This window comes from Elephas maximus, chromosome 22 (genome assembly GCF_024166365.1).
Source record: "Elephas maximus indicus isolate mEleMax1 chromosome 22, mEleMax1 primary haplotype, whole genome shotgun sequence".
Taxonomy (NCBI): domain Eukaryota; kingdom Metazoa; phylum Chordata; class Mammalia; order Proboscidea; family Elephantidae; genus Elephas; species Elephas maximus.
Genome location: NC_064840.1, coordinates 55609509 through 55624773, shown reverse-complemented (window position 1 = coordinate 55624773; position 15265 = coordinate 55609509).

Below are 15265 nucleotides of genomic sequence, written 5' to 3'. Positions count from 1 at the left end.
TAAGGAAGACGTCCAAGCTGCACTGAAGGCATTGGTGAAAAACAAGGGTCCAGGAATTGATGGAATACCAGTTGAGATGTTTCAACAAATGTATGCAACACTGGAAGCGCTTACTTGTCTATGCCAAGAAATTCAGTATACAGCTACTTGACCAACTGACTCAAAGAGATTCATAACTGTGCCCATTCCAAAGAAAGGTGATCCAACAGAATGCAGAAATTGTTGAACAATATCATATGACACACAAGTAAAATTTAGGTGAAGATAATACAAAAGCAGTTGCAGCAGTACATAGACAGGGACCTGCCAGAAGTTCAAGCTGGATTCAGAAGAGGACATGGAACAAGAGATATCATTGCTGATGTCAGAGGCAGTCATTTGAACAGAACAAGGAGACACTGCCTGGTTTAAAATCAGGAAAGTTATACGTCAAGGCTGTATCCTTCCACTATATTTATTCAATCTGTATGTTGAGCAAATAATCCAAGAAGCTGGACTATATGAAGAAGAGCACTGCATCAGGATTGGAGGATGACTCATTAAAACCCTGCGATTTGCAGATAATACAACCTTGCTTGCCGAAAGCGAAGAGGACTTGAAGCACTTACTGATGAAGATCAACGAGTACAGCCTTCAGTGTGGAGTACACCTCAACATAAAGAAAACAAAAATCCTCACAATTGGACCAATAAGCAACATCATGATAAACAGAGAAAGTATTGAAATTGTCAAGGATTTCATTTTACTTGGGTCCACAATAAATGCCCAAGGAAGCAGCAGTCAAAAAATCAAACGACATATTGCATTAGGCGTAACTGTTGCAAAAGACTTCTTTAAAGCGTTCAAAAGCAAAGATGTCATTTTGAAGACTAAGTTGCTCCTGACCCAAGCCATATTATTTTCAGTTGCCAAATATGTATGCAAAAGCTGGACAGTGAATAATGAAGACTAAAAAAGAATTGATGCCTTTGAATTCTGATGTTTGTGAAGAATATTAAATATACCATGCACTGCCCTGCCACAAGAACAAACAAATCTGTCTTGGAAAAGTACAACCAGAATGTTCCTTAGAAGTGAGGATGGTGAGACTTTGCCTCATGTACTTTGGACATGTTATCAGGAGGGACCAATCCCTGGAGAAGGACATCATGCTTGGTAAAGTAGAGGGTCAGCAAAAATGAAGAAGAACCTCAACAAGGTGGATTGACGCAGTGGCTGCGACAATGGGCTGAAGCATTACAACGATCATGAAGATGGCGCAGGACTGGGCAATGTTTTGTTATGTTGTACATAGGGTTGCTATGAGTCAGAACTGACTGTACAGCACCTAACAGCAGCAACAACAACATTGCAGTTCAGAGGACTGAGGGATCTTAAGACTTGGAGAGGTGAAGTGTGTGTGTGTGTGTGTGTGTGTATGCATGTGTAAGAGAGATTGTAAAAGTGGCTGCTTGTTGTTGTTGTTAGGTGCCTTTGAGTCAGTTCCGACTCATAGCGACACTATGCACAACAGAACGAAACACTGCCCAGTCCTGCGCCATCCTCACAATTGTTGCTATGTTTGAGCCCATTGTTGCAGCCACTGTGCCAATCCATCTCGTTGAGAGTCCTCCTCTTTTTCACTGACCCTCTGCTTTACCAAGCATGACATCCTTCTCTATTGACTGGTCCCTCCTGATAACATGTCCAAAGTATATGAGACCGAGACTCACCATTCTTGCTTCTAAGGAGATTCTGGTTTACTTCTTCCAAGACAGATTTGTTCATTCTTTTGGCAGTCCGTGGCTGCAATACTACTTAAATGCTGAGCAGACCGCCACCCCTATGGTTTAGTCTCAGGGATCTCTTTCTCTATCATCTGAAATCCCTCCTGAACATTTTTATTCCAATATAGTGCAGGAGACAGGTGATAGAGTGGAAAAAGTATAGATGTTAGAGTCTGATAGTCCCATGTAGAACTTTAGTTCTGTCATTTATTAGATCTGTAACCTTAGACAATTTCCCTCACCTCTCTGAGTCTCAATTTTTTTCTTTATAATTGTAAGTGATATCATGTTGGCAGACTGCCTGGAATAAGACAGAAAATATATGTTATTAGGAAAGCAAGTCTAGCTAGAGTCTACCTAAAGGAAATAAAATGGAAAGATTTCATTCTATGTGGAAAGTTTTAAAGTTTCGAAGAAGACAGTAACCCAGCTGGGCATTGTGAGGCATGTGAAATACAGATGTGTGGGTATAGTACATAAAAATGACAAAGGATGTCAAAGGCCTAGAGAAGTGAATGTTTCCCTGGGCTTATAGGAACCTAATCTTCCAGGACTCAGCCTTCTACTTTCAACTGTGCCGCTGTTAGCTGCATGATCTTGGTTTTTTGCACCATCTCTGAGCTTCCCATGAGTTGTAAAATTAGAATGGTCATATACAATTGTAAAAGAGCTACCGTGAAAATGAAGAAGGGACCCAGGAGAGAATGAGATAAGATACCTAGGAGGCCTAAAATTTTCTCCTAGACTAAAAAGTTACAGAGTTAGAGACAGAGGGCCACTAAAACATTTTAAGTGTCAGTGATCTGGACTTATTAGTAAGACCAAAGATGATTTAGGCAGCAGCCTTTTGAGATAGGTCAACAAGGAAGAGTTCATGGGCCTCTTTAGAGGAACTTTAGAAGCAGTTCTCTGCATTCACCAAGAGGGTCTCACTGGTTTTAGTGCTCCAACTCCCAGGCTGTTTACTGTCATACTGATTGCAGCCCATGTGGCTGACCTCTCATTTATAGCACTCCTAGTGGCACAGTGGTTAAGACCTTGGCTGCTAACCAAAAGGTTGGCAGTTCAAATTCCCAGCCACTCCTTGGAAACCCTATGAGGCAGTTCTACTCTGTCCTGTAGGTTGCTATGAGTTGGAATCAACCCAATGGCAACTTTTTTTTTTTTAATTCTCTTGTTAGTTTAAAATGTAGCTGACAATCTTCTTCCGGTGTTTGGGTAATTCTTTGCTATATGAAACTTGTTGGGAGGCAATCTCTCCGTCTCATTACAGGAAGCTGTAAACATCATGTATTTTTTTCCCCAGGTCTATGGCCCTTGAGCTAGGGCTGGCCAATTAGCTATCCCTGCCCAGGAAGCCCTGCAAAGAAGCCGGGACAATGAAGCTTCTCCCCACCCCCTGCTGGTTTGCTATGGCACTGACACCCTGTTATTGGGGAAGCAGTAGCAATGGACCTGGGGTGCCCTGGGTCCAGAGATGGAAACAGCAGTGTCCTCTTACTTTGGCCTTAGTACTTTAACACTAAATCTTGTCCCAGAACCCAGGGGGTGAGGGAAGAGACCCTGGATCAGGACCTAGGGGGTGAGGGAAGAGATTCTGAACACTGTTTGCAAACTTTCAGTGTGTATAAGAACCACTGGAGTTCCTGTTAAAATTACATATTCCCAAGCCCCACCCCCAGAGATTCTGATTCAGTGGGTATAAGGGTGGGACCCCAAAATCTGCATTTTTAATCAGTACCCTAAGTGATGTTGAACCGAGTGGTCTGTGGAGACAATTCGAGACAAGCTTCCTAGAATGGGCAACATAAATGATGCCAGCAGCAGTTAATCTACATGTGAGTACTTAGGAGTCAATGCTGTCTCTACTCACAGGGAAATTAAGATACAGAGAGAGTCTCAACTGGGAATTCTTCCAGGGGCCCTTGAAACACAATCCAATGCTTATGCTTATAAACCCAAATGTCTCCATATTTGGTTTTATAAATCTCTGGGCTAATTTTTCATGGGTCACGGAGCAGCCCAAGATTGGCCAGAGAGGTAGGTCAGTTCATGTTGTCCGATCTGGACTGTCAGTGCCTGTTACTTTAAGAAGCACTAAATCATTGCTCATAATTCAATTCCTTTCTATGAGCACAGACAGAGGGCAAGCACAGCACCGAGACTCGGCAAAAGCAAATGAAATTTGGAGCACTTAGTTTCTTCCACTTGACTTGGAGTCAGCCAGCATACTCATAAAAACTCTGCCTCCTTCCGTAGAAGCAGATGGGAAAGAGACCAAAAGTTCTTTTTTCTTTCTTTTTTTTTTTTAAGGATGAAAAATGGAATTTCATAATAAAAGTAGCTTAAAAAAAGTATTAAATGCAGCAAAATTTGCTGAATAGTTGTTCCTATGATTTAAAAGGCTGTAAACTGTCTCACAACATCTTTACTGGAAAAGAATGATAATAAAAATCTCCTAAGCCAGAGAGGGAGATATGTAAACCAGAGGGGGAGACACAACCTTGAGAGCAAAGAGATGAAAACTACTTGAACACTCTCAATCCTTCAGGGCTCTAATGTTTACAAATCTTGGGAGAAAACCAAGTGATTTCTGGAAATTCTTTCCTGATCATTATCTCTTGCTGAAGATTTTTTCCCCCCGTGGATTCAACTTACCAAATAGATTGAGAAAAAATAAGATACGGTCTCTTGGGTTTTTGCCCATGTCTCCCTCGATTACAAGCCTCTCATTAGTCTTTTTCTATGTGAGAACTGGGCTATCAGACAGACATCATCTTAAATGGAGTGCCAATTACATGTGGGCATATCAGTACTCAATGTCTATTCGATCATGACTGCATGAAAAAACATTGCTCCCCCACCTTCCATCCTTATCCCACAGCTGAGGCCTCTGTTGTGTGTGTAACCTTTGGGGGAATGTAGCAATGACAAGCAGTTATTGAGACCACAGCCATGTGGCATCTCACTGTGAACTCCTCAGTTCATCCCTGGCAATCTACACAGAAACACATAGGCAGTCCTGTTAACGTGAGAGGTAGGTCTTCAAAAGAGTCCTTGAGTGCTGCAATTGGTTAGTGTGCTAGGCTACTTACCAAAAGGTTGGAAGTTCAAGTCTACCCAGAGGCACCTGGGAAGAAAGGCCTGGCAATTTAATTAAAAAAAAAAAATCAGCCATTGAAAACTATGATTTAGCAACAAAGAGATGAACAACCTAATCAAAAAACGGGCAGAAGACTTGAATAGACAGTTCACCAAGGAAGACATTCAAATGGCCAACAAGTACGTGAAAATATGCTCTATGTCATTAGCCATTGCTGTTGGGTGCCATCAAGTCTATTCCAACTCATAGTGACCCCATAAGCCCCATAGGGTTTTCTAGGCTGTAATCTTTATGGAAGCAGATCACCAGGTCTTTCTCCTGTAGAGCCACTGCGTAGATTTGAACCGCCAACCTTTCAGGTAGCAGCCAAGTGCGTAACCATTGTAACACCAGGGCTCCTTCATTAGCCATTAAAAAAAACCAGAAACCAAACTCGTTGTCATCAAGTCGATTTTGACTCACAGCGACCCTATAGGACAGAGTAGAACTGCCCCATGGAGTTTCCAAGGAGCACCTGGTGGATTCAGCTACAGCACTTCACCACTACCCTAGCAGGGTTTCCATTAGGGAGATGCAAATCAAAACCACAATGAGATACCACTTTACTTCCATTAGAATGGCAGTGATCAAAAGCAAACAAACAAACAACAAAAAAATGGGAATTAATAGGTGTTGGCAAGGTTATGGAGAAACTGGAACCCTCATCATTGCTAGTGGGAATGTAGAATGGTGCAGCTACTGTGGAAAACTGTAGGTTCCTCAAAAAGTTGAACATAGAACTGTCACATGACTCAGCAGTCTAAGTCCTGGGTATGTACCCAAAGAAGTCAAAAATGTAAAATAAGTAGAAACCTGTACCCCAGTGTTCATTGCACCACTTTTCACAATAGCCAAAAGGTGGAAACAACCAAAGCGTCCATCAATAGATGAATGGTTAAACAAAATATGGTATATACATACAATAGAAAATTATTCAGAGAAATGAAGTCCTGATGTTTGCCACAATGTGGATGAACCTTGAAAACATGCTGAGTGAAATATAGTAAATCTTCGGGTTACAAATGTCCGACTTATGGACAATTTCACCTTGCCCTTTAACGTTATATAAATTTGCCCTCATGTTGAAAGGATTGAACCAACCCCTACTGGCAACAAATTCTTCAATGTAATCACCTTCACTTGCTGTACGTACACTTTTTAATTCATCGAAAAGGCTTTGAGCCTTTTCTTGCACTAAAGTAAGGCTAAATAAGAGGTGTATGGACCTGTTCCAACTTACCTACAAATTCGACTTAAAGACACACTTAAGAACGATCTTGTTCGTAACCCAGGGAATGCCAGTAAGTCAATTGCAAAAGGACAAATACTATATGATCTCACTGATATGAAATAAGCAAATATATACAAACCAAAGATTATTAGTGGCTACTAGGGACAGGAGGGAGGGGAAAAGGGGGAGTTTTTGTTTAGGAGGCATTGAGTTTATGTTAATGATAGTGGAGTAATTTGAGAAAGGATAGTGATAAGGGTTGCACAACTTGAAGGATGTACTCAGTGTCACTGAAGTATACATGTAGAAGCTGTTAGAATTGGTGAATGTTTTGTAGTGCATGTTTTCACCACTATTAAAGAAAGAAAACTATGGAGCACAGGTTTACTCTGACACACATGGGGTTACCATGAGGCAGCGTTGCCGTGAGTTGGGGTCAACTAGAAGGCAATTGGTTTTTAGGACTTTAAAACCAATCAAAACCAAACCCACTGCCATCAAGTGGATTCTGACTCATAACGATCCTACAAGGTTTCCAAGGGTGTAAATCTCTATGGAAGCACACTGCCACGTCTTTCTCCCACAGAGCAGCTGGTGGGTTTGAATTGCCTGCTTATGGTTAACAGCCAAGTGCTTTAGCCACGGCACAACTAGAGCTCCTAGGACTTTAAAACAAGTGGTATTATACAGGCAAAACAGGGCTGAGACTCCCTACAGGCAAAAGAAGTAAAAGGTCTTAACAGTAGTCAAGTCAACAGCTTCCAAGGACATTTTCAGGTTAATATGACTAGAGGTTTTGGGTTACTTACTGCTTCAGTTCTTTAGTACTAGTGTTCAACTTTGCCCGCTGGATTCTCTGACCAGGATTTTAAGCTAATTGATCTCTGTTCTATGCCCAGCTTTGTATGGCCCTGAGAGATCTGAAGCACACATACATGTACAACACCTGGAATTCAGAAAGGTTGAAGACCCCATCCCATATTTATTCCTTCAAGCTACAGACTACAAGATTGTGTTACCTATTAGTTGTTTAGGTTGATGGATTACGACTGAGTGACTTAGATCTTAGAAGAAAGAGGTTGGTCAGTAAGCTCTTTCTATGAGAAAGCTGGCAAGTGTGACTTGCTTCTTTGTCCATTGGCAGAGGGATGAGACCAAAACCAGAATAAAGTTCATTAGGAAAATATCAAGTTAACTAGTGCTAAGGATGCTTCTTTATCATTATCAGTAAAGAATTCATTCAACCTTACTACTTGCAGAGGACTAGTGGGTTGCAGAGACTCATGGAGGCAAAGCCAGTTTGGCTAAGACAGGACCTGCAGGGAAAACATAACTAAGGAAGCAAGGGGGCCTATGCACAGGCATATGAATCACCTGGATCTTGTTAAAATTCAGATTGATTTACTAACAATTGGGATTGATTTACCAACAAGCTACCAGCTGATGCTGATGCTGCTGGTCCAGCTGGCCACACTTTAAGTAGCAAAGGCCTGAACCAAATAAATGAGAGCTCTGGCCGGTCTGAGCAGGCAACAGTGTTTGAGGCCTGAGCTAACCTGGGATGAGTTGTAAATAGGTCTGCTGTGGGATTTCAGAGGAGGGTTAGGGAGTGGGTATTCCACGTGGGAAATGGGAGCCAAGGCAGGGGAGTGCAATGCTTAGAGAGGAAGGAAGCTGGGGTGGCCAGAGCAGTGGGGGGATGGAAGAAAGCAAGGAGTGATAAAGTTGGAAAGATATATAGCATCAAATGGTTGAATAGTGAAGAAATTTCAGTACCTAGCTAAGAGGTTCAGACTCAGACCTTTGGGAACTAAAGAGCTACTGGGCACCTACCCTATGGCTAGGACTGAGCCAGACAGTGGGCATTCACTTTAGAAGATTTTTATTCATTTAATTGTGTGTGCTTAAAGGATACATTTTGCAGAAGCTGATGTATAAATTATACTGGTGCACAAGCCTAATATTTATCATGTTTTATTAAAAATAATCAATACATAGATGCCATTGAGTTGACTCCAACTCATGATGACCGTATGTACAGCAGGATGAAATGTTTCGCTGTCCTTCATCATCCTCACAATCTCCAGCATGTTGGAGGCCATCGTTGTGGCTATTGTGCCAATCCAACTTACTGAGGGCCTCCCATGTTTTCATTAGTCATCATCTAGCAATTGATTCCTCCTAACTCTGTATCCAAAGCAAGCAAGTCAGACAATGCTCCCGTGATCCAGAAGCCCTGCTGCTAGGACCCTTGTACTTGCTGATGGATTATCCTGATGATGACCACTGTCAGCCTTTCTGGACTGATTTAGATTGCCTGTGCCTCGAATCCCTGATGCCGTGATTCACCTGCCTGTTGGGTCACTTTTTACCTGTTGGTGAACCACTGTAATACAGACAACTTGCTTGGCATCTCTCTCTCTTTCTCTCTCTCGTGGATGCATGTGTGCACAAACCCTTTTTCAAAATCTAGTAAACACATAATACATTAATAACCTTTTGGAGTATATATTCTCCTTGGTAGACTGTGCTTTCTTCCATTGCCTGAAAATATTTACTCACTTCCTCCTATGAGCAAGGCTTTGTAATAGGTGCTAAGGATCACTCCAAGATGGACTCTGCATTGAAAGACCTTACACTAGGGAAATGAGATAAGACACATAAGTAAATAGCTGCAATAAAATGTACAAAGTGACACCTAGGAAGTTATAGAGAAAGGGCTTACAGAGTTCAGAGGTGGGAAAAGGAAAGAGCAATTAATGTTTATTGACCACTTGCTCCCAGCCCGGTATTGCTACCTAATCCTCCAGCAAAGCTGGGGTAGGGATTGTTTCTGTGTTTACATGTAAGGAAACTAGGCTGAAATCTGCGATTATACAAATACTAAGAAGTGTCTCTGAGCCCCAACCTTGAGTGACTTCAAAGCTCATGCCCTTGCCATGATACCACTCTATGACCATTGAGATCTGAGAGGGTTCCACGGAAGGGGTTGTGTTTAGTTGACACGTGAATATGGAAGCGAGTGGTTCAGTTCAGAATGCAGGAGCACTGGTGGAAAAGGAACAGGTGAGAAAGCACAGGGGGTACAAAGAAGAGTGATGGCGCTGTTTGGACCATCAGAAGTGGTTGGGGTGAGGCTGGCAATTGTGGCTACAATACAGTCAGGGCAGAGCTTACGGACTGGGCAAAAGGACAGTGTCTTTACCCACATTGTAATAGGGAACCATTGAAAGCTTTTGATTAGGAGAAGGACATGACCAGAGCTGCTTCAAGAAGGTTCCAGCGGCAACCAACCAGTTACTGTTGAGTCAACTCCAACTCATGGCGACCCCATGTGTCAGAGTAGAACTGTGCTCCATAGGGTTTTCAGTGGCTGATTTTCCAGCAGTAGATTGCCAGGCCTTTCTTCTGAGGCACCTCGGAGTGAACTTGAACATCCGAGACTATCTTGCCATGACTGTGTAGAATGGATCAGAAGGGGGAGAACATTTTTCTCCCCTAGTGAGTGTTCTTGAAGATACTGAATCTGGTTTTGTGAGGGAGGATAGTTTAGGGGTTATGAATACCAGCACCTTCACTTACATTTGTGTGACTCTGGGTGTATAATGTTACTTTTTCAGCCTCAGTTTCTTCATCTGTAAAGTGAGGAAATATTACACAACTCCTAAAGTTATCTTGACAATTGAATGGGAACATGTATAAGGCACTTTAATGATTAATCACTGAATTTATTCCGGAAGGGGTCATGATTCAGGAGGAAGAACATAGGATTTGTTGTCAGAGTGTATGTGTTTGATCTCCAGATTTCAGTGCTTATCAATGTGACTAGGGCAAGTCATTTACCTCTCTAAACCCTAGATTTTTCTTTATAAAATATAGATATCAATTATAATATCCATCAAACAGGGCTATTATGAAAATCGAATGAGACAATGCATGTGAAATCACTTTGAAACAGGTAAACTCTATAAAAATACTAGTATTATTTTTCAATTATTTTCAAAGAGAAAGCTTTCTCATGGGTAGAAACTTGTGATAAATGCTTTAGAGATACAACCAGTCTTGACTGGAGAGACATTCCTTCGCTCTTTCCTGATAACCCTGTGTGATAGGCAGGGCAGGGATAATTAATTCTGTTTTTAGAAAGGGAAAATGAATGCCCAAGATCATTCTCCCAGGAAGAAGCTGAGGCAGATTTTGAACTTGAGTGTTTTAACCCTGGCCCAGGCCTCTTTCTACTATGCTTTGCTGACCTAAGAATAGGAACCTGGTAGCAACTACAAAGTTGTTCCAAGCTCCCAGTCAGGGCTTCCAGTTGGAACCCCTGCTGATAATTTGCATTTCTAACAACTTCCCGGGTGATGCTTGCTGCTGATTAGGGACCATTTCGAGAACCACAAACCCTTCCAGTTGCCTTCAAGTCAATTCTGACTCATAGCGAAAACCGTTAGTGGAGCCAAAACCAAAGCAAACCCACCGCTATTGAGTTGACTCTGACTCGTAGAGATCCCATAGGGTTTCCAAGGCTGTAAAGGTTTCTGAAAGCAGGCTGTCTCATCTCCCATGGAGCCGTTGGTGGGTTCAAACTGCCAACCTTTACGTTAGCAGCATAGGGCTCTAACCACTGTACCATCAGGGCTTCTTTGCTAATAGAGCAGTGGTTCTCAAAATTTATGAGACATGAGAACCACCTAGGGATCTTGTTAAAATGTAGTTTCTGATCCAGTTTATCTGGGTGGAAATGCAAATTCGAACCAATTTGAAGCCATGCTTCCAGTTAATGTCTTTTAATTCCAGCCCTAAATTAGAAATTAAAAACATTACTATTTCTAATAGACATGTTCTTACATGAATTACATTCTTGTCAGCACCATGGATTGATGTTAATGGATTAGGTTCAATTATAGTTTTAATAAAGCCCCTATCACCCTTTTTATGAGCAAGTCTATTAAATTGAGAGAATATGTCCACATAACTAAAAATTCAGATGACAGTAAAAATGTTTTATAATAAAAAGTATATCTCATTCCCACCCTAAACTCGGTCCTCTTTCCAGAGGCAATAACTGCTAATCATGGCTTATGTAACCTTCCAGAAACTTTTTATGCATATTCAACCTTACATAGGTGTACATGTCCATTTTGTGTTACGCAAAGGACAGCAGCCTGTTCTTCACTGTGATTTTTTATTTTTACTTTTTCTTTCTACCTTTCACCAAAGTTACCACTTATCTATTGTCTATTTAGTGTTTTTCCATCCCCACTCCTCCCCTCCCTGGTAACCACATCGAAGATTGTTTCTTTTTGTGTGTAAACCTTTTTGTGAGTTTTTATAGTAGTGGTCTCATACAATATTTGTCCTTTTGTGATTGACTTATTTCACACAGCATAACGGCATCCAGATTCATCCATGTTATGAGAGGCTTGAAGATTCATTATTGTTCTTTATCATTGTGTAATACTCCATTGTGTGTGTGTACCACAGTTTATCCAGTCATCTGTTGATGAGCATCTAGGTTGTTTCCATCTTTTTGCTATTGTGAACAATGCTGCAATGAACATGGGTGTGCATATGTCTATTCGTATGATAGCTCTTAGTTCTCTAGGATATATTTCTAGGAGTGGGATTGCTGTATCATATGGTATTTCTATTTCTAACTTTCTAAGGAAGTGCCATATTGTTTTCCAAAATGGTTGTACCATTTTGCATTCAAACCAGCAGTGCATAAGTGTTCCAGTCTCCCTCCAGCCTCGCCAATATTTGTTATTTCCTGTCTTTTTATGATTTGTGCCAGTAACGCCAGGGTGAGATGGTATCTCATTGTGGTTTTGATTTCCATTTCTCTAATGGCTAGTGATTTTTGAGCATTTCCTCATGTTTCTGTTAGCTGTTGAACGTCTTCTTTGATGAAGTGTCTGTTCATTTCCTTTGCCCATTTTTTAATTGGATTATTTGTCTTTTTGTTGTAGAGGTGTTGGATTTTCCTGTAGATTTTAGAGATTAGACCTTTCTCTGATTTGTAAAAGCCAATTTTTTTTTCCCCAGTCTGTAGGTTCCTGTAGACTGCCTGTGCTGCTTGGGGTTTTGATGTTCAGCACATGGTGCAGATAGGCAGAAGGGAGATGGGAGGTTGTGATGTGTGGAGTTAAGTGAGTGTGGGAAAGAAGAGAAAGAAGAGTGAGAAACAGGAGCCAAAAAAAAAAAAAAAGTGCTGAGGGAGGCTGGCATTTGAGTGGTGCAGACCAGAGAGGCTATGTGCTGGTGGCTCTCTAGCCAGGTGGTGAGGCACAGCCCATCAAGAAAGGACATATACAGCACGTGCAGGTAGATGGGCAGGAGAAAGGAAAGTAAGGAAGGGAGTGATAAGAAACTAGATTAAAAAAGAAAAGGAAAGAGAAAGGCACATTTGGCTAGGTGATCAGGAGAAAGGAATAGAAGGAATCAGAGAGAGACAAGAAACCAAGAAAAAAAAAAAGTACCAGGTGGATGGGAGGAAGGAAGGTAGAGAAGAAACAGAGAAAAAAAAAAGTAGAAAGAAAGAAAAAAAAAATGCCCAAGGGAGCCCACCAGAAGTGGGTCCCCGCCTGAGAAGGGCTGTACAACCTGTCCAGAAGGAGCAGAGATGGCACACAGTGCCAGGTGTTCAGAAAGGTAAGGAAGGGAGGTAGAGAGAGACAAGAAACAGAGAAGAAAAAAAAAAAAGAGGAAAGAAAAGAAAAATGCCCCAAGGGAGCCCACCAGAAGGGGGTCACTACCTGAGTGACACTGCACAGCCCCTCAAGAAGGAGCAGAGATGGCACACAGCACCAGGTGTTCAGGAGAAGAGTAAGGAAGAGAGGTAGGGAGAGGTAAGAAACTGAGAAAAAAAGAAAGTAAAGAAAAAATGATACTCCAAGGGAGCCCACTAGAAGTGGGCCCTCAGCCAAGTAGCACTGCACAGCCCAACAAGAAGGAGTGGAGATGGCACATGGGGCCAGGCGTCCAGGAGAAGGGTAAGTAAGGAAGGCGGGGGAGACAACAAATTGAGAAAAGAAAGGAAGAGAGAAAGAAAGAAAAAAAAAGATGCCCCCAAAGGAGCCCACTGGTGTGGTGGTGTGGACTGAGAAAGTGGCTCCTCAGCCATGGGGCACTGCATAGCCTGTTGAGAAGGAGCAGAGATGGTGCATGGTGCCAGGTGTTCAGGAGAAAAGAAGGGAAAGACGGTAGAGAGAGACAAGTAATAGAGAAAAGAAAAGAAAAGATCTCCAAAGGAGCCCATTGGCTTGGCAGCGCAGACCGGGAAAGTAGATCTCAAGCCACTAGGCACTGCACAACCCATCTAGAGGGGTGGAAGTGGCATACAGTGCCAGGTATTTAGGAGACAGGAAAAGAAGGAAAGTAGAGAGAGATGAGAAACTGAGAAATGAAGAAAAACAAAAAGTAAAAAAGAAAACGAATAATAATAAATTTTAAAAAAGGAAATGCCCCAGGTACTCTACCAGCATGCAGTGCAGACCGGGGAAGCAGTTCCCTAGCTGAGCAGCACTTCACAACCTGTCAAGAAGAAGCAGAGATGTCACATGGAGCCAGGTGTTCAAGAGAAAGGAAGGGAAAGAGGTGTGTGAGAGAGAAGAAACCAAAAGAAGCTGAAAAAGCAACAACAGCAACAAGAAAAAGCAATGAAGGAGCTGGTCACTGTGGGTAGGGCAAATCCAAGTGGCATGGAACCAGCATCACCCCAGCCGAGTGTCTGTGGCCTGCTGGGTAGCAGCAGAGGCTAAGCAAGGGGAAGGAGGGTAGGGAATAGGAAAGCATGAGTCACTGGTTACCAGGTACTCTGTCTCCTGCTGGGAGCTCTGTGAAGCTGTCTTCCCATACTCCCTGTTAGCTGATCTTGGTGCCTGAGGAGTCCGAGATGGCAAATCTGTGTTGATTGGCTGATAGGGGACCTCCGCTCTGTTTCTCTCCTTGTTCTCTGTTCTCTGACAGTTTCTTAATCCATTCAGTGCTTGGTTGAGTTCTTCATCTCTTCATTTGGTGCTTAGGGTTCCAAGATTGATGTTTTTCTGTTTCACTTAGTTTTTTGGGTCTTTGCTGTGGAGGGTACAGCATGGTGCTTCTGTCTGTAGTGCCCTGTTGTCTATGCCTCCCTCTCATTGTGATTTTTTCCTTCTTTGTTTTGTGAAACAGTCATTAGCATTTCCTTCATCTTATCATGAGTTTCTGCAAATGCCAAATGTTGTCGTGTAACTGTGTAACCTAACATTTATGTAACACATGCTGTTTATGAAGCCCTTTTGCACACATTTTATCTGCATGACAGCCTTTGAGTAGGGAATATGTCCATCTTGCAAATAAACACCCGGAGCTTTGAGACATGTGATCTCCCAAAATCAGCTTGAACGTGAAGCTTAGATGTGGCTTCAACTCCAGGGCTCTTTCCATGGTATTGAATACAGAGTAACACCTGCTTCAGGAATGGCCTTTATTATTGCAACCAAAATTAAATGATCATTTGGATGGGGATTTTGTGGGGCACCATGGGAAGTTGTTGAGGGATTCAAAGCCTAGTTAACAGGAAGGAAAGATCTGGGCAGAAAGTTAAAAAATGGGAATAGTAGAGAAAGTAGGACATAATACTTGAATGTGGCAGATGTATTTTATGCTAAGATCTCTGAAGTGGGGACAGGAAAGAGGTTAAAATTTCAGATATCACTTTCGTGTGTGTGTGTGTGTGTGCGTGTGTGTGTATTTAAGTATATTCCCTCAGTGAGGGCAGCAAAGGACTGCCTTGTCTTTATTATGAAGTGAAATGCTATTTAACTTCTTTGATTTTGGGAAAGATAATATTTAACTATTCAGAGATGGATATCAAGACCCTCACAGGTAATTATGTCAAATTTGAGGCTAGGGCCTGCTTCGGGAGGGGGTTTGGAAGTGGATATGAAATGTGCTTGTTTGTCCTCAGTGCTTTCTAAGTGTCTCTTTCAGAGTTCTCCCTCTGGATGGGTGCAGGCCTGGCTGTGACCAGCCTCTGTAGTTCTCCTTACTCATAGCCCAGCCATTTGGTCTCCCTGAGGTTAGCCCTAACACAGGCTCTAGAGTCAATCCTCACCCGAGACAGGAAGAATTTAAGCTTCTTGGCCA